Genomic DNA, 26,090 nt, shown 5'->3' with positions numbered 1-26,090 from the left:
TTCATCATGATCTAGAAGTACACTTTCAACGAAAAAAAAAATTGTTAATTTTGATGTGAAAAACATTTGATCATGTTCTCATTCTTCATAAATTGCTAGCCAATTGATAGATATCATGTGTTAACATGATGATGACTATTTGGCTAACCACATACCCTATTTCATAGCCAAATCATTTGCTAAGAATTTCTATTATACTTGGTATTGTTAGGCTTGGGGCTTGAATAATCACGTAAAACTATAAAATTTTCCCTAATTTAATTTTAACAGCTTGAGCAAAAAATTACCTTTTAAACAAAAGAAGAATCACATTTGTGGATACACTGGTGTATGATTAATGAATAAGATCTTAATTAGATAGTTACTCCAGGCACTAAGGCCAGTATGATGGAATGAGGCATTAAAAAGAGGCCAAGGAGAATACAGTGAGTGGGCAGTCAAGATGAGACATGAAAAGTTAAGGTCAGGCCAGATGGGCATTGATACTACTTATGGAGTTTTGTGGCATATCCCCCTCTCTGTTCCACCTTTGTCTGAGTCTTGTAAACACGGTCCAGTTGGCTTTGCAGACTGTGGCAGTAATGAGTTATTGATGGGAGCGAGTGCCATGTGAATAACTATTTCTTTGAAGATCTCTTCAGCCTGTGGTAACGGGAAGCAGCACAGAAGGAGAAATTGATGGCCCATATTCAGCTTTTGAATGGTAAAGCTTGAAAAGCTTTTAGGTACTGAACAGCTTGAGGAAAGGCAGGATAATGGGACGTAATTGTACTGATTATGCAGTTGAGGTATGTTAAAGAACAATCTGCTAATTCTGCTAAACTGTGGCGTTTTGTAGTTCCTGTTAATATTTTTAGTAGAGGAACAAGAGAGGAGTTTATTGAGCCTTATTCGAAAAGAAGATCTGTTAAATTGGCTCTGGCACCTTGGTGTGTAGCGGTTCAAGACGCTTCTCAGCATTATTTTGCTAACCCTTCCAACATCTCTGCGGTGTATGTGGGTGTCACACGTTTATGAATGGGAACGCTTAGCAAGTAATAACAAGTGCCTTGCCCAAGGTTACGCCAAAGTAAAGCACTAATTTCTCTTCTGTGCTAAGCCCATCTCAGACGTTTTTTTTCGTAGCCCACATTATCTCAGGAGGCTGTAGAGCCTGCTGAGACAGAACCTTTAGAAGTAATGTGAGAACAAATACTCTAAGCTCTAAACCATTTCACCCAAGAAACTTTTCCAGAGTAAGTCCTGTCCTCTGGTAAATAGAAGATGTGGGAATGGAAAAATTATTTTTGCCAAAATATAATAGTGATTTGACATTTCTCTTTGGAGTGGAAGCTGTTAGAAGACTGTTCTCTTACATTTTACTGGTTTTGTGGAGTGCCTATAATCTAGGAACTCTCTAAGTATAAGTTGACGATGGGAAGGAAATTTCCTCCTTTGATTTGGCCACGTTATTTTATCATTTATTAAGTCACTATATCCTTTTCTTTAAGTTCTCCTCTGTGATAGTGTTGTTCATCAAGTATATCCAGCTATCCTTCTGGACATATGGTACGGTCGCATTTCCAACCCTCTTGGAGTTAGATGTGGCCATGTGGCTTGCTTTGGCTCGGGTGATGCATGTCGCTTCTGGGTAGATGCTTTAAGAGCCACTGTATGATTCAGCATGTTCTCTCTTTAAGCCTGGAGTGGTGACTAGCAACTTTTTGTGCTAGTGGTTGGGACCCCAAATGATAGCAATCAATAGATATCCCAGACAACCTGCAATGGTTATGCAGCAAGAACAGGAAAAAGCCCTCATCCTCCTCCCCTGCCTGCCTTATTTTAGCCACTGAGATTTGGAGTCGTTGGTGACTTCTGCGTAATCTAGTCTACCCTGACTAACGTGAAAATTAGTACCTGGAATTTTGGATGCTGCTCTAACAAACAACCTAACATATGTGGGGCTGGGTAGCATGGGGTTGGCTGCTATTGGGCATGTTTGACCAGGCATTACAAGAAAGACTAATTTATTTTATTTTTTTCTGAGAGATTTCATATATATGCAAGCAGGAATAAAAAGGTATAGAAAGAGTCCAAAAACTCAGAGACTCGCATGATTGGTTTTCAATCCAAACAGTAAAACATAAAAATGAGAAATTCTTATAATTGTTGCAAGGCACGCCTATTATTAAAACCTCTGGATGGATCAAGTTGACACCCAGCAAATACTTTCAGCTGGACAAAAAGGGCTAAGAGAAAAGAGATTGGAGTTGTGAATCTCCCAGAGAAACCTGATATCCCCAAAGTACCAGCAATTAAGATGAGAAAGAGAAGTGGGGGTAGCAATAAAGCAAAGGACCATAGCAAACCTAAGAATTCTGTCCAGAAAAGAGCTATAGGTACAATTATTGGTGTATCAAAATTACTAGAAAAAGTTGATAAGAGGCCTACTAAGTTTTTAAAAATCTTGTACTGCCAAAGAAATCATAAACCTACAAAAGCTCAAGATTTAAAATAACTCTTGGAGTTATAATTGTCCAAGGTCAGGAAGTAAGTTGAAAAAGCTACTCAGCCCCCAAGGAGGGCTTATTCCCTGATGCCCGTTTTATATGTGGTCAAAGAGTATAGTGGAAATGAACAAACTTCCAGAAGACAAACCCAAGGACAAGGAAGCAATCAGGGCCCAATCGAAGAGCACTCATCGCCTCTAGGATAGGGACCCTCAAAACAACTGCCCAGGATTTTAGACTTGTTATGGACCAGTAACTCCTGTGTGTTCTTTGCTTTCCCTTTCCTGCATGGAGCGATGATGAATGATAAAGAGACCACTGCACATTATCCTGAGATCCTGGGCTTTGAGTTTGATGCTGTAATCATGCAAAATTTTCAAGTTGTTCCTCCTGGACTAGGGTGAATATATTTTTCAGGCAAGAATGAGAATGAACCAAATGTCAAATAATCAGAAGGGCAGATTGTAGTCATCATCAGTTCTGTTTACCAAATTTTTCTGGTTCTCTTTTTAGACACATGGTAGGCTTATATTTTCTTACTTCCTTTGTCCAAAGACACGTCAACAGAAATTACTTCTGGGTAAAAGCTGAAAGAGCCAGGGAGTAGTTAACTATGCTCTCTCCTTCCTTTTGGTATGGCTACTAGCACCTTTCAAGAGTCGCTTCATCACTGTGGACTATTCAAATCTGAGTGGACTATGAACCTAAAGCCTGCAATTCTGATTTGCAATGAATGGTAGTGTGTTTGGGAAGTAAACCATTGTAGTTTTAAACCACCACTATTTTAGGGGTCATTTATTACTGCAACATATTCTAGTCTATCCTGACATGTACATCCCCAATTGGAAAATGGGGATGTTAAATGGATATTGATAAAGTGTATAAATTTAAAATATTCCATTATACTATTGAATGTTAGTATATATTTTTTTCACAAAACAAAATGGCAATCAAGAAATCCTTAAGTTCCTCAAAAGCAGTTTTACCCTCTATAGGAAAAGTGTCTTGTTACCTGTGATATTATATAGTGTCATCTTGGTTGAACACTACTAAAACTAAGTAAACCTATGTACCTCTGAATTTGATCAGGGATAAACATAGGCAGAGTTTAGAAACATTAGTATTTGTAAATATATAAACCTATTTTCAGAGTTAGCCAAATTTCATTGTTTCTAATCCTGGAGCTGATTTCCTAATGGGATTTGGAAGAATTCTACTCTAAACAAGTCACTAGGAATGTAATGTGTGTATGTGGGAGAGGTGGGTGAGGGTGTGTGTTGAGATCTACTGAATGACTAGGCATAGGCTATTCTTGGAGGCAGATTTGAAAGACTTGTTCTCATCTGATATGTAAATGCTGTGTTCCTCAATAATTATGGATATGTGAATGGAAATTTCTCTGACATGAGCATGAGCCCAGATTCCACCCTTTCCTTCAAAGCTTATTAATAGTGTTCAGTGCTTGGAGCTTGTACTTAACAATACAACTGTATTATGTTTTGTACTCATACTTACAAAGCAATTTTGTAATGTCTCTTATTTACTTTATGGTATCCTGCAATGCCTAGGGAACAGTAACTTAGACAGAATCAGCCAACCACAATAACAAGCCAGGCATATTTTATTATTGCTGTAATGGTAGACTTTATATTCAATTACTCAACAGTTGCCTAGTACTTGGGTTTGTGACTGCTTTGAGCAATTGATTTCTGCCTCCCCCATGTCCCTCCACATGGTCTAAGCAGTAATCATTTGGTAAATGCTAAATTTCAGAATAATAAAATTGGTTTTGGCCACATCCTTGAGCCCTCATTGACCAATGCCAAATTCATCTGAAGAAAAATTGTAGAGTAGTACACAGATTTCCAAATCTGATTACACATTGGTATTACCTGCAGGATTTTAAGAGAGGCTAATGTCTGAGACTCACTCACAGAAATTCTAATTTAATTGGTATGGAGACTTTTGAAAATTCCCCCAGGTAATTCTAACATGTAACATAAATTTAAGAATGACAGGTGTCCTGGTTAAAAGCACAAGCTCTGGGGTCATACAGATCTGGATTTATATCCCTGCTTCCTCCTTACTGGCTGTGTAACCTAAAGCAAGTATTTAAATTCTCTAAGCTTTAATTTTCTTATCTTTAAAGTTAGCATAAAATGTTATTGTAAGTTTTAAATGGGTTAATACACGTAAAGAGTTTTAAGAGTACCTGACACGTAGAAAGCACTCAATAAATGTTTCAACACTAGATTAATTATTAATTCAAGGTTGGGGGTCTTGAAAGCAGGATAAAGATTGGCCTGCAGAACAAGGATTAGACACTTCAGAGAGAGGAAGCAGTATGTGTAAAGGTTTTGAGTTAAGCAAAGGCATGATGCATTCTGGGAATGATGTGAAATTCACTGAGGCTGGAACAGAGTACAGGTAAAATAGACTAGAGAGAGATGAAGCTGAAGACATTGCTGGAAGCCAGATTTTGAGAGCCACGTATTCTAAGTTTTGGAGCTTGATTTTTACCTTTAAATTAACTGTGGTTTTAAACCATTAGTATTTGGACACACTGATGCTTTGCAATTAATTATGAGTTATGTTATGAGTAAAGCAGAAACTTAATTCATGTTTATTCATACTGTGACATTACGCTTCCACTGGTATTCTGATATCTTTCCTTGAATATGAGAGAATAGGATAGGATGTAGCAGATGTGCTGGAAATTACTCATCACCTACCACCCAGCAGCTTATTTTAGGCCCAGGCCACACTTACTGATGGAACATTATTAGTTTTGGGGATTGAGAATTATTTTTATGTTGTGAGATGTGATTTTAGAGCTATATTTACTATCTTTATCCATGGATGAACATGCGCTTCAGGCCATGATGGAGCAACTGGTGCTAGACTAGTCCTCCTGCCATAAACAATGAGTAAACAACTAGAAAAGTGGGCACAGGTCTGAAACAACTTTTCAGACAGTAGGCAAAAAGCAGCACAGAAGATCCACAGAAAGTGGCCCCAGCAAAGGGAGGGGAAATCAAGCAGAATCCACTGGTCTTGCTGAGCTGAGACAGAAATTAGAGGTTGGGGAAGCTGAGGCTGCCAGAATTTGTAGGATGGAGTACTAAAGATTAGGGAGCTATGCAGAGACAAAGCTTCAAAAATCTGCATGGAATACCCTTGAGTTTTTAGCTGAATAGTAAGTTGCATGTGTGTAGGGTAAGACTCCACAAAGCTTGTCAAAGAACAGTTACTGGGAAAGAACAACTACCAGGGAACTATAAACTGAACAACTGCTAGGGGTCAACAGAACAAGGAACCATTTGATACCCAACCTGGCAGTGTAGAGACCTCATAGAACACCCAGGGTACTTGATAAAGATCCCAGAAAGCCCAAGCCTTAGGCCTAAGACCAAATTAACTCTTGAGTAAAGACTAGTCTAGACCCATCTTAACAACAACAACAACCACAATAAACCTCCAAATAATGAAGCTGATCACAAGTAAATTAGCTACGCACCAGGTTAAAGACTAACATTTTTCAAAGGAAAACAACAAAGCCCAGACACTGAACATAACATTCACAATGTTCAGCTTCTAACCAAAAATACGTATGATGTGAAAAAGCGGGAAAATGTGAACCATAACTGTAGAAATAGATCCAGAAATGAGAGAGATGGTGGGTTAGAATACTTATTATAACTATGTTAAGAATTTGAAGGAAACATGAACACAATAAGTAAAGAAATGAAAAGTATGAAAAAAAAGAATCGTCTAGAGATAAAAAAATACAATATCCAAAATGGGAAATTCACTGGATGGATTTAATTGCAGATTAATCACTTAGGAAGAAAAAAGCAAGTTTGGAGACTGGAAAAGAATGAATAGAACCTTATAGACCTGTGGGAAATATCGAGTAATTTTGCATATATTTAACTGGAGTCCCAGAAAAAGTGGAGAGTGGGGCAGAAATAATATTTAAGGAAGTAATTGTGAAAATTTTCTGCATTTGACAAAAAATATCAACTCACAGATCCAAGAAGCTTAACAAAATCCAAGTAAAATAAACACAAAGAAAATTCCACTAAGGCACATCATAATAAAATTGCTGAAAATCAATGATAAAGGAAAATCTATGAGCAGCCAGATGAATGAAAGAAAACACATTCCATACAGGCAAAGATATGAATGACCAGAAACAATGCAAACCAGAAGACAAAGGAATAAATATAAATCTTTAAATTGCTGGGGGAAAACAACAGCGTCAAAAAATAGAGCAAAACAGAACAAAGCAAAAACAGCTGACATCATGGAATTCTATATAGAGCAAATATATCTTTCAAAAATAGAGATTAAATAAAGGCATTTTGAGACTATCAAAAACAAATAATTTGGGGCCAGCCCAGTGGTATAGTAGTTAAGTTCACGCGCTCTGCTTCAGTGGCCTGGGGTCTGTGGGTTCAGATCCTGGGCACAGACCTACACACTGCTTGTCAAGCCATGCTGTGGTGGCATCCCATGTAGAATGGAGGAAGATTGGCAACAGATGTTAGCTCAGGGCCAGTCTTCCTCAACAAAAACAATTAATTCATTGCTAGAATATCTGTCTACAAGAAATGTTAAAGGAACTTTTTTAGGCTGAAAGAAAATGATACAAGATGGTAACTCAAATTTACATAAAGTACAGACGATTATTGGAAATAGTAAATATACAGGTAAACATAAATCTTTCTATTTAAAATTTTTCTCTAATAAACAATGCACTGGGTAGTCTAAAATATAAAAGTAAAATGTATGACAAAAAGAATGGGACATAGGAAACGGAAAAATACAGTTGCCTAGTTCTTAAATTATTCACGTAGTACGATAATATTGTTTGAAGGTAGATTGTGATAAGTTGATATATTGTAAACCCTAGAGCAACAACTGAAAAGCATAAAACAAAGAGGTATACCTAATAAATTAAAAGAGGAGATAAAATGGGATACTAAAAAGAAAAATCAATTTTCCCAAAAGAAGGAATGCAAAGAAAGAAGAAAGAACAGACAACAACAGCAGGGTTGTAGACTTAAATCCAACCATATCAAAATTATAATAAACTTAAATAGCCTAAACATATGCAGTAAAAGGCAAATAGTGTTAGATTGAACAAAAAAACCAAAGCATGGCTAATTAATAAGAAATAGGTATTCAAGTAAAATAATGAAAAAGTTATACCATGCAAATAGCATAACAAATCTGGAGTGGCTTTAGTCATATCAGACATTGTAGACTTTGGGGCAAGAAATATTAGCAGAGCTTTAGAGGGATATTAGAAGGATCAGTTCATTAGGTACCTATAACAATCTTATATGTGTATGAACTTAATAACAGTTACCAAATAGATGGAGAAAAGTTGATAGAACTAAAAAAGAGGAAATAGAAAAAATCCACAATAATAATTGGTGATCTCAACATTCTTCTTTCAACAATTGATAGAACAAGTAGACAGAAAATCAGTAATGTAGAAATCTTAAAAACAGTATCAGCCCACCTGATCTCACCAGCGTTTGTAGAATACTGAACCCAACAACAACGCCACACAAATCCTTTTCAAGTGCTATCCTGGAGCTATATTCACATATTTAGAAGAATTTAAATCATACAGAATATGTTTTCTTAGCATAATGGAATTAAATGAGGTATTAAACCAAAAGATATCTAGAAAACTCTCAAATACTTGAAAATTAAACAATACACTTCCAACAACCTGGTGGGTCAAGTAAGCAATTAAAAGGGAAATTATACAATATCTTGAACTAAATCATTATGAAAATGCAACGTATGAAATTTTAAAGCAGTACTTTGAAATTTACGGTAGCTAAAACCATCCTTCAAGGGAAATATGTAGCATTAGATGTGCATATTAGAAAAGAAGAAAGGTCTCAAATCAATGATTTAACATGCCACCTTAAAGGGTTAGAAGTAAAAAAGACAGTTAAACTCAAAGTAGAAGAGAATAAATAATAAAATAATTTGAAATGGATTATAGATCTAAACACAGAAGCTAAAATTGTGAAACTTCGAGAAGAAAACATCAGAGAAAATCTTCACCATCTTGAGATGGGCAAAGATTTCTTATATAGGAGACTAAAAGCATGAACTGGAAGAAAACTAATGAATTGAACTTTATCAAAACTGAAAAACATCTTCTCTTGAAAAGACACCATTAAGGAAATAAAAAGGCAAGATATTGACTGGGAGAATATATTTGCGATACATATAGCTGTTAAAGAACTTACACACAAGATAAGTAAAAAAACTCTTAAAACTCGATATTAACAAGTTAAATAATCCAATTAAAAATGAGCATAGCATTTGAGGATACTTCAAACAAAAGAAGATATATAAAATGTCAATAAATGTATGACATAATGTTTAATATCCTTAGTCATCAGGGAAATGCAAATTAAAATCACAGGAGATATCTCTAGACACACACTTGAATGGCAAGAATGTGAAATAACTGGAATTGTCATATATTGCTGGTGGGAATAAAAAATGGCACAACTACTTTGGAATACATTTTGTCAATTTCTTGTAAAACACATCCAGTTAACACAGAAATTCAACTCTTAAATATTTATCTAATAGAAATAGAAAAACATGTCCACACAAAGACTTAAAAAAATGCTTGTGGTAGCTTATTATTATTATTAATTCCAAACTAGGAGCAAGCAAAGGTCCATTGATTAAACCAATTGACCATACTACTCTGAAGGAAGAGACAGATTCTTGACACATGCAACAGTATGGATAAAATTCAAAAACATAATGCTGAGCAAATAATTCATACACATATACATACACCACACGTATACACATACACTGCATGCTTCTATTTATATGAAATTCTAGAAGGGACAAATCTAACCTGTAGAGACAAAAGCAGACCACAGGTTGCCTGGGGTGATGGGTTGGAACAACTGACTGGGAAGAGGCATGAGGATACTTTCTGGGGTGATAGAAGTGTTCTATGTCTTGATAAGGGTGGTGGTTACACAAGCTTATATAGTTGTCAAAATGCATCAAAATGTACTCTTAAAGTATATGTATTTTAAATAAAGAGGCAAAGTCAACTGAAGACATTACGAGAGTTCATCTACATGTACATTGCAGATATAAGCAAGAGCAGTGCTAAGAGATATTTCTGTACTGATGACAAAATTACAGTGATCAGAGCACAGGCATAACATGTCAGTTTTCATAAATACCAAGACATTTATATAAATTTTAGTTTTAACTTTGTCGGGAAAGATAATTCTAAACTGTAGGCTATAATCCTCTTTAAAATAAATACTTAGCTACAGTGGGAAGGTGTTTAACATTACTGTATAAAGTTTAACAAATACTATCTCTTCATCACAGTGTTTGACGTTTTCTGTGGTGTCATCAAAGTCTGTCTGCATCCAAGGGAGTGTGTTTTGTCCTGGAATGACATCTATCATGTCAAGAGGCTGAAAAAAAATAAAAGGTTGAGCATTGGATGAACATATGGATAATTCACTGATTTGTAAGCAGTGTGATCATGTTCTTGATCACATTCTTTACTGAAAAAGAAACTCTGACAATAATGTAGGCTAACGCAGGGGAGGGATGCCCTGGTGTCAGGCAGACCAGCGGAGGCTACTGCAAAACTTCAGGCAAGATATAATGAGGCTTTGAATTAAGGCAGTGGAGTGGCAATCAGAGAATATGTTAAAGAGATATTTGTTATGGTTTGGTTAGTCACAAATTTAATGACCTACAATGGAATCTCTTGGGTGTCCTATCTCACTGAAAATAAAATTTGGTATTCTCTTCAAGGCTTATAAAGTCTTGCATTATATGTCCTCTCCCTACTCCCCAACGTGTCCGTTGCCTTTCTATGAGCCACCAACCAGTGACCTTCTCCTCTTCAAACACAAGGTCATTGCATCCTCAGAGACTTTGCACTTGCTCTTCCCTCAGCCTGAAATGCTCCTTAGCCATATCTTCTCATGGCAGACTCATGATGTATTTAGGCCTCAGTTTAAATTTCAACTTTTTGGAAAGTTCTTTCCTAACTATACCTCTCCTCAGCCACTCTATCACATTATCCTGTTGTATTTAACATAGATCACAATCTAAGATTATTTGTTTATTTCCTGCCACTGCCACTGCTACTACAATGTCAAGTTTACAAGGGTACCTTGGATATCTTATTCCTCAGTGTAATCCCAGTGCCTAGAACAGTGCCTGGTGTAAATATTTTTGGGATGGATGAGTCAGGGTCTATTTGCCACATATTTGCATGTTGCAGAATGACAAAGATTATGAATTAAAAAATTGTCAAAATACATTACCACAAAATTTGCAAATACATATTCTGATAATATATATACATGGATATTCTGATTATATATGTTGGATTATTTTAGATTATTATTATTATTTTATAGGGCTCGATGTAAGAGTGACTCAAAGTAACAACTGAACGGATAGATATCATCATCTTCTTTATTCTCATATTACACTTCTCACTACTGAATCTGCTTTCTGGATCATTCGTTCACTCAGCACTTACTGAGAACCTCTGGGCATATGAAGAAGAAATTCTCAATTCAATAGGTGCAAAATAAGATGCATGGGAAAAGTACTGTGGAAGTACTGAGATTGAAGAAATAATCTGCGTTGGAAGAGGAGTTGAAGAAGTGGGAAAGTGTTTGAAAAGGACTTGACCTTTCAGCTTGGTCCTAAAAGATAATCAAAGTATGTTAAGTAGATAGAGGAGAAAGGGCTTTCTGGGCAGAGGGAAAAAGGAGCAAAGGGGAGAAGTATAAGCTGAGAAAGTCATTTGTGATGACTAAAGTATAGCGTATGTTGGAGAGTGGTAGAGAGTGATGTTGGAAAATATGTTGAAGTTTGATAATAAAGGACCTCCCATGCCATGCCAAGAACTTTATCTGGTAGGTAATTGAGGAACCATCAAAGGATTTTATCTAGGAATGTGACATGACCAGATTTGTGATTTAAAAGATAATTCTTGCAGAGGTTAGGATGAGAGAGTGAGCCGAAAGGCATGGAGATTAGTTGAAAGACCATTACGATTTTGAAGCAAGAAATGAAGCCGAAATTAAGGCAATGGCAGTATGAATAGGGAGGAAAGGACTGATATCAGGATTAGAATTGATGAGTCTTGGGACCTATAAAGGAGTGAGGGAAGAGGGAAATAGAGCTGACTCTGAGTTTCTAGTTGGGAGTCTTGTAGATGGGGCTGTAATTGATCCTTTGTGACCTCCGATTGATTGGCCCTCCTGGTTCACCTCATTTCCTTCATTGACCTTTCTCCCCAACTTTAACTCCAGGATAGAAGTTCCCCTCTACTTTGGGCTCATTAATATCTCTTTTCATTCACCAGGTATAGAACCTGCTAGCTAATCAATCCGCATGAGTAACCTTTCCTTTTCCTCTGTGTCAGCAGCTGAGTATCTTACAGATTGATTCAGTATGCTCTCAATTCTGTCAAAACTGTTTCAGGATACCTAGAGAGCTATTTTACTACCTTGTAGATTTGCACATCTTCTAACAACCCACTGTAATACTTTAATTCATTCAACTTTTTATTATTATCCCCTTATATCAGTCCATAGATGATATCAACTCCATCCTCATTGGTCTCTAATGGCTTGTTCTTAGTCCTTCAGTGAGATGTAGATTTCTGACTGTGGATTCAATATTGAGACGAGTACTATGGGGGAAGAAACAGTGTATAAAGGGTGGTTTTTTATTTTTCAGAGCTTACAACCTAGATGAAGAGATGAGACTCTTTATTTCTTCTCTCTTCCTTTTATTCCTTCCTTCCTCCTTTCCTCCCTCCTTCCTTCTTTCCTTCCTTTCCCCCTTCCTTCCTTTCTCCCTTCCTCCCTCCCTCCCTTCCTTCTTTCCTTCTTCCTCAATTAAATTAAATAAAATATAAATACTGTGAAGACAGTACGAGAGCAAATATAAAAAAGATATGACTGTTTCTGATCACACAACAATCAATAATTGAGTGACAAATTATATGGCATCAAGCTGATGGCTGGATGTAACAGGGACGTCCTCATAGAGAAACTCATACACATTTAAGGAATATCTACGTTTAGTAGTAATAGGTGTAAGAACTCTCATGAGCATAGGACATCTTGATTTTAGGAAGTTAATTAGCACAAAACATCAGGATATTTGTGTGGATAAGTTGAAAAATGTGGGCTAGATATTGGTATAGTTGGATGGATTCAGGGTGGTTTTTGAGATTATGAATAAACTGGGACTGTGTCAAAGTGAGTAGAATTTTCCAGGAATATGTGGTAAGAGTCTGTCTTTAACTCCATCTTATTCATCAGTGGTTGGATGAAGTCATACAAAGCTGACTTGTCTAAATTATAGACGGTGAAATAGAGCTTTATTAGATAGCATGTTACATCAAGGTTAAACATGTACATGGAAGTGTAAAACTTCTGAGTCAAAGGTAAAATAAAATTGAATTCAGTTTCAAAAAATACACTAAGGTGGCATCAGCACAGCCTGTGTTGACAGGTGACTCATGGAAAAGTTTTTGGAGATATGGTTGTCCATGAGACCTGTGTGACTTGGTGTGACATTGCTGCTAAAAAACTAATCAAATACCTTATTCTACATCAATGAACAAAGGTCACAGGGGGCAAGCATCTCCCTGAAAGCAGCATTGGCTAAAATGCGTATAAAGTCAAATGTTCCGTTCTGTGTTCCTTATGTTTAGAAGGTCATGTACAAACTAGAGCATGCCCTGAGACTACCGTTCCTGATGTTCCAGAAACCTTGTCACATGAGAACTAGACAAGAGACAACTATAAGAAAAATCTGAAAAACTGCTTCAAAATTTTGAAAGATCATGAAAGAGTGAATAGGTTTGTTCTTCCTTGTTCCAGAGGGCAAAAACAGCATCAATGGCTACAAATTTCGGTGAGGTGAATCTGGACTCAATTCAGAGAATTTTCAGATGGTTATTCTAGAAACAATTGAGGTAGTCTCCATCAATTCCACAACAAATGCTCATCCACTGAGAGTACTCTGGCAAAGTCTAGATAGATGGTTCTTGTCAGAGATGTAATTAAATGAAAACCCGTATAGGTGGAGAGCTGGATGAGACGATCTAGAAGCTTTCTTCCAATGCCGAGTCCAAACATAGCCTTATTTTCATATCTTCTCTTAGTAAAGGAAGTTGCACAAAACATTGGTTAAAATAATATTAGAAGTATGGGAAAGGGGAGTGGAGAGAAGAATATTGGATATTCTTACTACTGTATTGTAAAGGATGTATATTTTCCTAAGAATATAAGGCAAGTTTTGGTAGACATTTTGGAAGTTGTTTTGAACTGATTTAAGCTAAGAATGGAACTCTTTACTTCATTTTAGAATCAAGGTGAAAAGGGAGCCAGGAATACATTCCATGGATCCTTTCGAAATAGTTCATTGTCATATTGCCTAGTGTGGAAAGGATAAAAAAAACACCCTGTTGTTAGGCTTCTAATTAAGGTATTTTACTCCACACATACTAATGCTCAGCATACACCTGCCATTTTATATTTTTGAAGTTCTTCTTTAAGAATTATTAATTTGTCTCCACAACTGTGGGAAAGCAATGAAATTATATCTTTGCTTAGTAGAAGAAAAAATTAAGGCCACAGGCATGCAGAGTCACCAAGTCTATCATTTTTCAAAAGGTTTAAAGTTTTTTTCTCTTTCTTGGTTGCCTCGATACTCTATTTCCAGACAGTGAATCCCAGGATCTAAGGAGTTGATGTCATGCATTTGTTAACACTGCTCTAAATATCAAGCTGACTCTTTTTCTGAGTCTCATTCTTTGGACTTTAGCTGATAATTTTATAGTTATTGTAGGAACAATACATTTTTTATTTGTAACTCATTTTTACAGTTTACAAAGAAGGTTTAAATTATTATATCTCATTAACAGACACAATTAAATAAATATTCTTGATTACCCTATATGCCTCAAACACCTGTTTTTATAAATCCAAGGAAAAAATCCAAGTAGGCTTGTGTACCATTGGCTGAATAAAGTTAAACTCTAGATGATATAGTTCTTATAATCTATTACTTGGCCCCCAGAATTATTTTAAATTACTCCATTAGTGCTGATTCATTCAGAATAGCATCTGCTAGAAGACCACCAACAGAATCCTAGGGATTTGCTGCAGCCATTACAATGACAATAAACAACAAATTGGCAGCATCTAGGGCTGGCAATTTTATTAAAACATAATATTTTTTCAAAACCTCAACAGAATCTATACCAGTTGTCTTAATTTTTAATAAACCTTCTATATATCACTGCTGCTTACTTCATATTACTCAACATTGTCAGGCACTTTAATTTTTACTGGTCTGAAGGAGATAAAGTTACATCACATTGTAATTAGTTGCTAATGTAATTGCTAATCTTTTCAAATATTTGTTTACCATTTCTGTTTACTTTACTATGAAATACTTCTTTATGTCTTTTGCCCATTTTCTTTGGGTTATTTGTACTTTCCTTGTTGATTTGCTGGATTTTTAAATATATGATGGGTAGTGAACTTTTTTGGTTGTGTATATTACCTACACCTTCTGTAAATTTATGGATGTTGGTTGATTGTTTTTTAAAATTTTCTGTATGAAATCTTTTGCAAATCATTTTTGGAATACATGCTAATAATTTACTAAGTAACAAAGTCAACATTTTAGAAAAAAATTTAGGTAGCATGTTCCGCCTAGTCATTCAAATCATGCCTATCTAGAATAAAAGCCTTGTTCTTTGCCATATAATTTACAATGGCAGATAGCAGGTTAACCAAAAAAGTTAAAGTGGGTGATCATAAAACATGACATAATAATAAGTACAACTGGAAGAACCCAGATTTGGGAACAAATTGAAATGGTTTTGGTAAATGCAGCTCAAATATAGAAAGACTGGAGACAGGTCACTGTCATCTGAAAGTCGACCTGTAGTCAGTATGTTCTGCTGAGGCGCGTTCTGCTAATCATTTCTTAATACGAAAGCCGGCAAATTGATCAATCTTGCCCTATATGGGTTCTCGTTTAAGAAATCCTTCTCTACTAGAAGGACAATCTCTGTATGACTCCTCTCATATGAGGAATTTAAAAATGTGGACAAAGAGAGCAGATTAGTGGCTACCAGGGGAAAGGTGGGGTGGGGGGTGGGCACAAAGGGTGAAGTGGTGCACCTACAACACGACTGACAAACATTAATGGACAACTGAAATTTCACAAGATTGTAACCTATCATTAACTCAATAAAATAAAAAAATTTTAAAAAAAGAAATCCTTCTCTACTAGTGGTAATAAAGTTACTCTCTTACATTTCCTCTAAAATTTTGAAAGATTTGCTTTTCACGTATATGTATTTAATCCATTTAGAATATACTTTCATATATAATATAGAGATCCAATTTTGCTTTTTCCAAATGGATAATCAATTTTCCTAGTAAAATTTATTGACTGATCTGTTTTCACTAATCTGCAGTGTCACTGTAACACGTGGATATATTGGGTTTGTTTCTGGACTCTTCATTATATTTCTTTGATTAGTTTTTGTATATTTGTGCAAATACATCACTGGCTTAATTATTACAATTGAATAATAAACTTTGATTTCTAGTAGGAATAGTCCACTTACTTGGTTCCTCTACCCTCCCTTTTAGGGAGTGTCTTGGCTATTCTTAGTACTTTGCCCATATACATTTTAGAATTTAATTACTAAATTTCTCAAATATTTGGTTTGGATTTTAAGTGGAATTCTATTCCGTCTAAGATTAACTTTGAGGAAAACTGCTATCTTAACTACATTAAACTGTTCTGTCTATAAATGTGGTATATTTCTCAACTTATTTAGACAGCTGGAAAAGTATATTTCAATATATGGAATCGTTTTTCTGCCTAAAGGATATCTTTTTGTATTTTATTTAGTCAGGCCTGAATTAATTTTTTCCTTGTCTGAAAATGTCTTTATTTAGTTTTCATTTTCGAAGACTGTTTTCCTTGAGTATAAAATTTTATGGCAGCAGATATTTTCTTTCAGCATTTTGAAAAACCATTCCATTGTTTTCTGGCTTTGATTATTCCTGTGGGGACGTCAGCTCTTAGTCTTATTGATGCTCATTGGAAGATGAGTATCTTTTTTCTGTAGCCAGTTATAAGATCCATTGTTTTCTTGGGTGTGGTATTTTTAATATTTATCTTGCTTGAAGTTTCTATTACATTTGGAAATATGGCTAATGTCCCTCAACAATTTTAAAATATTTTCAGTTATCTTCTCAAACAATACTTTAACTTCATCCTCTCCCTCAACTCTTCTGAGACTTTAATTAGACGTAGATTAAACCTTTTAATTGCATTGACCGTATTTCTTACACTCTCTTCTGTTTTTCATCTTACCCTGTTTCCTCTCTCTGCTTTATCCTGGATATTTTCTATTAACATATTTTTGTTAATTGACATTGATATTTCTACTGACACATTGATATATTTTCTAATATACTCTGGATATATGTCTATAATCTAAATTAGAAGTAGTTTTTTTAGTTCTGTCTATTCTGCAGTTAATCCTAGCCATGGAGTTCTTAAGTTCAATTATTATATTTTTCAGTTCTAAAATTTCCATTTTATGGTTTACATTCTCTGCTAAAATTGCTAATCTTGTTTCCTTATTTCTTTGAACATATGAAGCATAGTTATTTTTACATTCTTAGTTACTAATTGCATTACTCAGATTCTCTGTGGATCTGCTTCTACGACCTATTGTTTCTCTTAGGTTTTGACTACATTATTTTGCTTAATTATACGCCTGGTTATTATTATTTTTTTTGCTCAATACTAATCACTTCATATAAAAAATGTATAGTGATAACTTGAGGCTTAGAGTAATGTCATCATCCACCAGAGAAAATTTATGTTTGTCTCCCACAGGTGGCTAAGGACATTTGTAATCAAGGTTTGCTTTAATTGAAATAAGGCTTTAGGTCATTTGAGACTCGTTTATGTTTTGTTCATCCTTATTCCAAACCTGAGGAGATTTGCCAGTACCTCCTTGCTTGGTAGGTTCTGAACTTGAATTTCTTTCCATCTAGCTTCGTGTGTCTGTTAAAGCTCTGCTCAGCTTCTCAGCCTCTCGGCTCTTTGTTCTGGAAATAGCAGACACCCACAGAGGAAAGCAGATTCAAATGTAGGTTGATTTCTCTGAGTGTTTATCTTCTTCTGAAGTTTAACTTTGTAGTTCTTTACTTTCTTGTTATATTTCCAGTGAATTCAAACATATTGTTTAAAACATCTTGCCCAAATTTATTAGTTGTTTTAAGCTAGAGGATTGATCTGGAATATCTGATCTGTCATTATTGGAAGCAGAACTCCTTTCCATTCATTTTGAAAATTCAATATATGTGTGTGTATTATTCCAAAATATTTTATTTAGTTTCCAAATTGAACTGGTCATTTTTGATGATGTCTTGTTCCTTGCTCACGTATCTTGATTTTCTCTCTCCAACATTTCATTCATAATTATTTTATATTCTATAATGAATACTTTCAAAACTCTAAAGGCTTAGGGGTTTAAACCTGTGGTTTCTTTCTGCTCACTCTCATAAATGGTGGAGAATTTCTTCATGTGCTTAGTAATTTTTTTTTTATTATTATGAGCTCAAATTTTGTTGAACTTCTTCTGTGGGAATCTTGAGGCCTAACTTGGGGGTACTTTCCTCCAGAAAGAATTGATACTTGCTCCTGGTGGGTACTATTGCATGCTACTAAGTTGATACTACTCTACTGTGATACTTCAGCTTCAGGTTTGGCTGACTGCATGGATGGTATACATTTGAAATTGTGACAATGATAGCAGCTCTTGGGGCCAATTCTTAGGAGAAACTATTATAATTTGTGTGTGTGTGTGTGTGCTTGTGTGTTCATGTGTATATGTGTGTGTTTTTTTTTTTAAAGATTTTACTTTTTCCTTTTTCTCCCCAAAGCCCCCCGGTACATAGTTGTGTATTCTTCGTTGTGGGTTCTTCTAGTTGTGGCATGTGGGATGCTGCCTCAGCGTGGTCTGATGAGCAGTGCCATGTCCGCGCCCCAGGATTCGAACTAACGAAACACTGGGCCGCCTGCAGCGGAGCCCGCGAACTTAACCACTCGGCCACGGGGCCAGCCCCTATATGTGTGTTTTTTGTCTAGAGTCTTGATGAGACAGGTTCCTGATAAGTTTCCACTGCTATTATGTAGATATTTTCAACACCTTTTTACTAGTTCTGCAGCACCTTTGAGGTCCCAAATTAATGAAGTGCACATCTCACAAGTCCTTTACTGCATTGTTGCTGTGAATGCAAGTCCCAGAAGTGTTAGGTAAAGAAAAAAATACATCTAATGCATTCAAGAACAGATAAAAAATCATATTAATAGAAATATAAAACAATTCTTTAAGCCAGGAATAATACTTACAGAGGTCAGGCAGATAATGTAAAGGCATGACATTCATAAAAATAAGACAATAAGAGGTGGTGGGCACACTGTCTGAAAGATTCAAATTCAAATTTAAAAGAGAAGATGACCAAGAAAACATCTTCCAGAAGTACTTGACCCAGAGACTGCCATTTTTTGATCTCTGTCTACATCCAACAAATACTTTGGTAATATACTGTAAGTAGACTTTAATATGTGCTACTATTTCCTGATGTACAGTGACAACCTCCGATTTCACATTTATATGTGTTCTATAACAGTTTGACTTGCTTGGGCTTATGTATTTAAAACTATGCTTGGTATAGCCTTTGTTCTATTTTTTTTTTCAAGATGCAGAAATATCTTTAGCATATATTAAAAATAATGGTCACAGGGCAAGGATTTCCTAATCATAGTAAATTGAGGGAGTTTGGATAAAGGATCAGTTCTGTAAATTAGGGATTCCAGAAGCTAAAATTAGCAGTATTCATTATTTAGAGAACAAAAGTTACTATTAAAACACTGTGCATAAAACGCTTCCACCGCTAATCCATATTATATGATGATGAGAGAAATGAGGTGAAATAGAAGATTAATGAAAAAATCAATGATAATTTCTGTCTTCTTACTAAATAAGAGTCGATTTGTATCATCACTATTAGCATCTAAGTATAAATGGGAATAAGATCAGGTCTAGAGGGAAAAGAGTTGTGCTGAATTTTATGGGTCAATGTAGGCAAAGCGTAGTGCTTAATTCCACAGCTTTCCACTTATGGTGTGACCACGCACCTTTTTTTCCGTATCCAGACTAGATATTGAGCAAACTCTTTCTATATATCAAGAAAGAAATGCTGCGGAAATATATTTCTTATTTAATTTCTACTATTCTTTTAAATGGCAGTTTGCAGAATGCATCTGGGTGTACAGCTAATGACCCATGAGCAATAAGCAACTGTTTAAGTAAAATGCACTATGAAAAAGCTTTTACCAAACAGCATTTTAATATTTTAAATAGATTTTCCATTGCAGGCTCTTTGTAACTGGATTAGTTCTCTGATGTGTTCTGACAGAGCTGCGGTTACGGATACTCCATTAACTTTGTCTGTCATCTTATTTTCCCTAGTATCCAGCAGAACACCCTTATATTTCATAATTTGTATTGCTATCAGTGCTGATTTGTAAATGTGCAAATTATAATTAACAGTGGCTACTACTTCTATTAAATATTAAATCATTCTTGCAGCTTGTATTTTCCACAGCAGATGGAGCCCTGTGGTATGTAAATAGACTTCCCTTACATTGTCAGCAATTTTTAACCTATATTTTAGCTTAAAGAATACATTTTTTCCCTGTTTTCTGTATGTTTTCTATAGCATTTAGGTTAATATTTATTTACTGCAGATCCTCTTTCTACCAATAAGAATTTCATGGACTATTACATCCCAGCACTGTGGTTTTGTTTCCCTTCATTAATAGCTCCTTAATCATCTAGGTTGCATGTAAGTACAAGAGCTTGTGATGCTGCAGGATGGCATAAGAAGCATTTAGTTATATTTTAATATGTACAGCAGAAGCAAAAATGTTGGGCACACCATCATAGGTTTTAATTTGAAATCCAATCTAAGTGCACATTTTCCCCCCAGAATAAGCAAAAGCATTTAAGGTTTTATATTGTGTCTTAAACCTTCTATTAAATGTCATCAGCCGATTCAGGAAAATGTATTGCAAAAATATTAGAGAAGTATAAAATGTGTAAATGTAATAGATGCTCGGGACATGGAGAGGAATGTGAAAGTGCAACATTTATCAGGTAACCATAAACCACTAAGAAACATTGATAGGAAGTAACATTCTTATGATATACAGTATCTTAAGCATGGACTCTTATTTCTGGTATTTATTGCAGTGCTGTTGTATTAAAAAACACTAATCCAGAATTATTGCAACCTTTCCTAACTGTAGATTCCTAGAGTCTGAATATTTTGGTTGAGGAACGAGTTCTAACTTTCTTAACAATGAAAGGATATACACTCTTTAGGCCTGCTGGAATCAGAAGGTTGTTTCCTTGACAGGTTTTTAATGGCAAGTTAAGACTGCCAGGGAAAGCGTAGAACTCAAAGGCATTAACTGACAAATTAAGCAAAGAGTAATGAAAACTTCGACGTGTTTGAATCATCATTCATTGAACTGTAATTGCCTTAGCAGCAGAAAATTAAATTGTAACAAGTAAGGGTCTTGACACTTCCCGCAATTTCTAAAAAAAGTTTGTGCACGCTATGGAGGATAAACAGCAGTCACATGAAATACTGGATGTGAGTCTTTTTAATTAATTAATTATATTTATTTATTTTTTGGAATCAGTCATTCAATGCGACAGGCAAGGCTATTGTAACAGTCTGCTTTTTGGATTCTTTAACGTTGAAAAATTTTTGTCTGTAGCAGATGATGCATTTATAAGTAGGGTCACGTTCAAGGTATGGGGCCTGTTGGTTTATGGAAACAATTAGAAATGACTTGCCAATTATATGATCGCCTTATCCCCCCACATTCTGGGGGAGGAAGAAAGATCAGGAACATGCAGAGACAATTATTCAGAGTTTGCCTTTATGGGTGTCATTTGGGGGTCCAATTGAAAGCATATTAGTTTATTCGAGACTGGCCAAAAAAAGCAGTCTCCAGGTAGTAGGTTTCTTTTCCTTCCAAGAATATCTTTATTGTTGTTGTTGTTTTTAAATGGTATGAATACCAGAGGGAGTACAGGAGACTCGGAAAGAAAAGCATATCTGTTTTTCTGTGGCTATCCTATAGGAGTCAAAACAGAGAGGACACAAAGCCTTTATAAAATAAAATTTTGGATTAATTGAAAGTTATAGCTATGGAGCCCACAAGAACAGCCTGACCACCCTTTCTGAGGGCTTTAGAGATTGTGAATTTCCCAACAGATAATGCTTCAGCTCTGGGTGGGAAGCTGTGACGAACGTTTGAGTGAGAAAATATGTGTCTGAGTTAGAGCATCTGCTTTCATTACTTAGTTTTCAAGAGGACATTGTGAGTCAAGGAAATGAGTGGGTTTTATCCTGGAAAGGATCCAGGGGAAACTAGATCTTCTTAAGAAGACAAAGGAAGAGCAGATTTTGGCAGCTCTGAGGAGGGAGCTGTGGGCGAGACTGAGTGGTCTGAGGACTGGCCGTGTTGGTCAGTGTTGAGCTCTGCTCAGGCTCCCCCAGCAGCACAGAGACCTGTTCAGGGCTCAGGGTTAACCCGTTTAAACTCCTCCCATTAAAATCTTCCAAAACGAGGTGCCCTAAAAGAATGCCTTTGCCTCAGATAGCTGTGCTTGACGGGGATTGCCTGGAGAGAAGGGCTCCACAGGACATTCACAAAAGCCTGGAAGAAGGAGCATAGTGGGAATGAAAAGGAACTGGACTCAGCTGTGGAACTGCAAACTTAAAGTTTAGGGAAGTGTCTCCATAAGGAGACTCAGTCTCAGAGTCAAGTAACTTCGTTAACGATTCATAAGCCATCTATGTTCAGAAAGAGAGGAGGGGATTTGCATATTCAAATAATCTATATATTTCCACAGCTTGAAAAAATAAAATGTAGGCCCGAGTGCAATAGGGTTGAATAGAGTGTATGTTAATATACACATGAAAATCTGCACAGCAACGGAGACAATCAGACTAGTTTCTATCCTCTCTTTATCCCAGGGCAGAGGCTAACTAAAGATGGAGGTGTTGGGTAGATTGGAGAAAGAAGGGGAAACGAGACCCTTCTGGATGAACCAGATCAAAGGCTATTTTTGTTTTGTTTGCACTTTGAATGCCTATGACAGGCTCTGGGGACCTCATACTATCAGTTTCTTCTGGCACTTGCTAAAGCCAGTGTCCTCTCTGGACACTCCTCCCTTCCCTATGTATCACTGTATCTTTAGCCAGCAGCATCCACACAACCAGGTCTAGGTCTCTTGGCTTTTCTTCTTACTGTTTCCTATGAAAACTCCAATACTCAAGATCCATCATCATGGCCACCATAAGGCTAAAATGTAAAGTAGACAAAAGAGAATTCAAAGTTCTTTCATTCCCATTTTACCGGATCCTTCTTCCTAATACCTTCCTGTCACCTCCCTCAGTGACTGCAATTAGAGCTGTCCTCCCGACATCCTTCACCCCTCAACCATCTTCTTCTTGGCCTCATCTAATTGTATAAGCTCTGTGGCCTGTGTCCCCAGTACCTTGTTAGGTTTATTTAATCTTATTTGGTAAATAAAACTAAGTAAGATGCTATTAACTGATAAAGGTCTTTGGATGACAATTGCCTTTTGATAGAAGTTTTCACTTGCAAGAGCCAAAGGAGGATGTTAGAGATCCTGTGCTAAGACGGTAGGACGGGAGCATCCTTTCTTTCCCTTCCCGTCATCAGTTTAACTACTTTGCCTATGAGGAGCTCTGGCCTTCTACTTAAAGTCCACGAGACTGCGTAGGGCTCCCAAACCAATGCCTTGTTTTAAAAAAACAGTGAAATAAATATCAGTCTTTTAGCACATCCTCCAAAGTAATGCTTGGTCAGGATCTGTGGGCTTATACAAACCTAGTATTAGGCTTAAAATAAATAAACAGTAAATCTAAGTAAAATTCCCTGTAAGGTATTGAGCTTTACAAAAAATGTGAACTCTCCTTGACTTCTTCATGTTCCTGGTGTTTTACTTTTTTTATGGATTCTGCTTCTGAAGACCCTGAATGTATGTCTTACAGACAAACACGTTCTCTGGAAAACCTGACTTGAGAGAAACTCCATGCAAGAAGCTTTGTTTCTGGGGTGGGGGCGTGCATGGTCCAATAAATTTGCAAAATGCTGTAGATGCTACCTAAATTTTGAGGATTTACAATGTGCATTAGCGTAGCGAAGGTTCTGAGAAGTCCTGTAGTGAAAAAGCCTGTTTGAACTTGTTTAACTCAGCATTTCCTAAACGTGTACACTTCTTTCATGCACAACCTTCTGGGGAACTAGTTTTCCAGTTAACACAATTGTGAAGGATGGGGTGGTCCATGATGCTGTAGACATCTGCTTGTACTCTGATTATTTTAGCAGAAAAGAAGAGAGGGAATGGTGTCTTGGAAGACAATGTGGGAAGCACCTGTAAACACACCCATTTTTTTTAACTCATTCATTTATTCATTAAGAATTTACTAAGCACTGACCATGTAAACAAGATTGAATAAGGTGTTGGGGAGCTCCCCTCAAGAAACCTACTCCTTGTCTTGAGGTGTTCATAGGCATATTGGGAGACACTTAGATAATAAAAGTGGTCTAGACTGCACGTATGTGACTGAGCCAATGATTGATGGTAAGAAGATTCTTCCAGTTGTTGAGTGTTGACTTCTTGGGATTTGCAGGGAGTACTGGTTGGTGATGACTACCACCCCATCTAAGGCACATCTGTGCAGACATCCAGACTCAGTAAACAACTGACCAAACAAAAAACATCATGCCAAAGATCTTTCATTCTGTTAAGGCCTTGAGTTGGAAGTAATATTTCCTTTCTCTATCATTAAGGAGGGAGCAGAGGGCTTGGACTCAGAGGACCTCAGTTTGAATCCTACCTCCATCTTTCATGGTCTTGTGGTTGGATACCTCCCTGACATTGCCAAGGCGCAGACACTGAGGATCCAGTTATTCATGTTTTCCTGGTGTGAATCTGGGAAGATCCTGGGAGGATCTGATGAAAACAACTGTGTCTTTCATAAAGTGAAAAATTCTATGCAAATGTTAGGTATTGTTTCTGTTATTCTTGCTTTTATTATTCTTGGACCAATCAAAATAATTAAACAATATGCAAGGCATTACTTAAATGCTTTCCATTAATTTTCTCCCTTAATCTTTACAACAACCCTAAGTTTGAGATACTATAACTATTCCATTTTACAGATGAGAGACTGAGGCTTACAGAATTTAAATCAGGGGTTTAAGTAAAAGATCTGCCAGTTTTTAGTGTTCTACATCTTTGATATGTTCAGCAACTTTGGAATTCATTCTTTCATTCAGCCGGTATTATTAAGCACCTACTATCTGCTGTGTATTGTTTCAAGTTCTGGGTATACAGTAGTGAACAAATGGACTAAAACTTATGTTCTTGTGGAATTTGAATTCTAGTGAGGGAAGAGACAATAAACATAATAAATATGTAAACTATGTAGGATGTTAGAAGGTGATGAGTGCTATGGAGGAAAAATAGAATAGGATACGGGGTAAGTGGGAGTGTGGGGAGAGGAGGTGAAATATAATTTAAAATACTTTGGATAGGGCTGCTTGTTGAGAAGGTGACTGTTGAGCAAAGATTTGAAGGAGGCGAGGGAATGAGTCATGTGGATATCGGAGAGAAGAGTGTTCTGCTCGGAGGGACAAATAGTGCGAAGGTCCCAAGGTGTCAATATGTTGGCATGTTTGACAAACAGTGTGGCCAGCAGAACTGGAGTACAGTGAGCAAGGGGGAGCGTAAGAAACGGATCACAGAGCAGATGGTGGAGGGGCCATAGACCACTGGCAGGGCTCTGGCTTGCACTATTCACAGAATGGGAGACTCAGAGGATTTTGAGCAGAGAAATGACATGATCTGATGTATATTTTAAAAGGATCGCTTTGGCCATTTTGTTGAGAATACTCTGTAGGGGTTAAAGGTGGAAGCAGGGAAATCAAAAACTGCTCATTCCTGGTACAGAATGAAGTGAATTAGAACGTGCTTCCAAATCTCATTTAGTGTACATTAAACTCGGTTAGTTCATTTTCCATATAGCAAAATGAGTAAGCTGAGGAGGCCTGTTTGAATACCTATTTATCTTGGCCAAATACTTTCTTCTAGCATCTTGAAGTCATTTATTTGGTCATGTTGGTGCTATAACCAAAATGAGTTTTTCTATAATAGTGACATAAATCCTGGAATTCCGATAGAAGATTGGATTAAATAGGACTTTTTTTTTTTTTTTTTTTTTTTGGTGGGTGGTACATTCTAACTACTTCTTATCACAACTGGTATAATTTCTAATGTAGACTGAGTAGTGATTTGAAATCACGATCTATCCA

Source organism: Equus asinus, chromosome 16 (genome assembly GCF_041296235.1).
Source record: "Equus asinus isolate D_3611 breed Donkey chromosome 16, EquAss-T2T_v2, whole genome shotgun sequence".
NCBI lineage: Eukaryota > Metazoa > Chordata > Mammalia > Perissodactyla > Equidae > Equus > Equus asinus.
The sequence above is the reverse complement of the archived record's forward strand: the minus strand, read 5'-3'. Positions refer to the sequence as shown.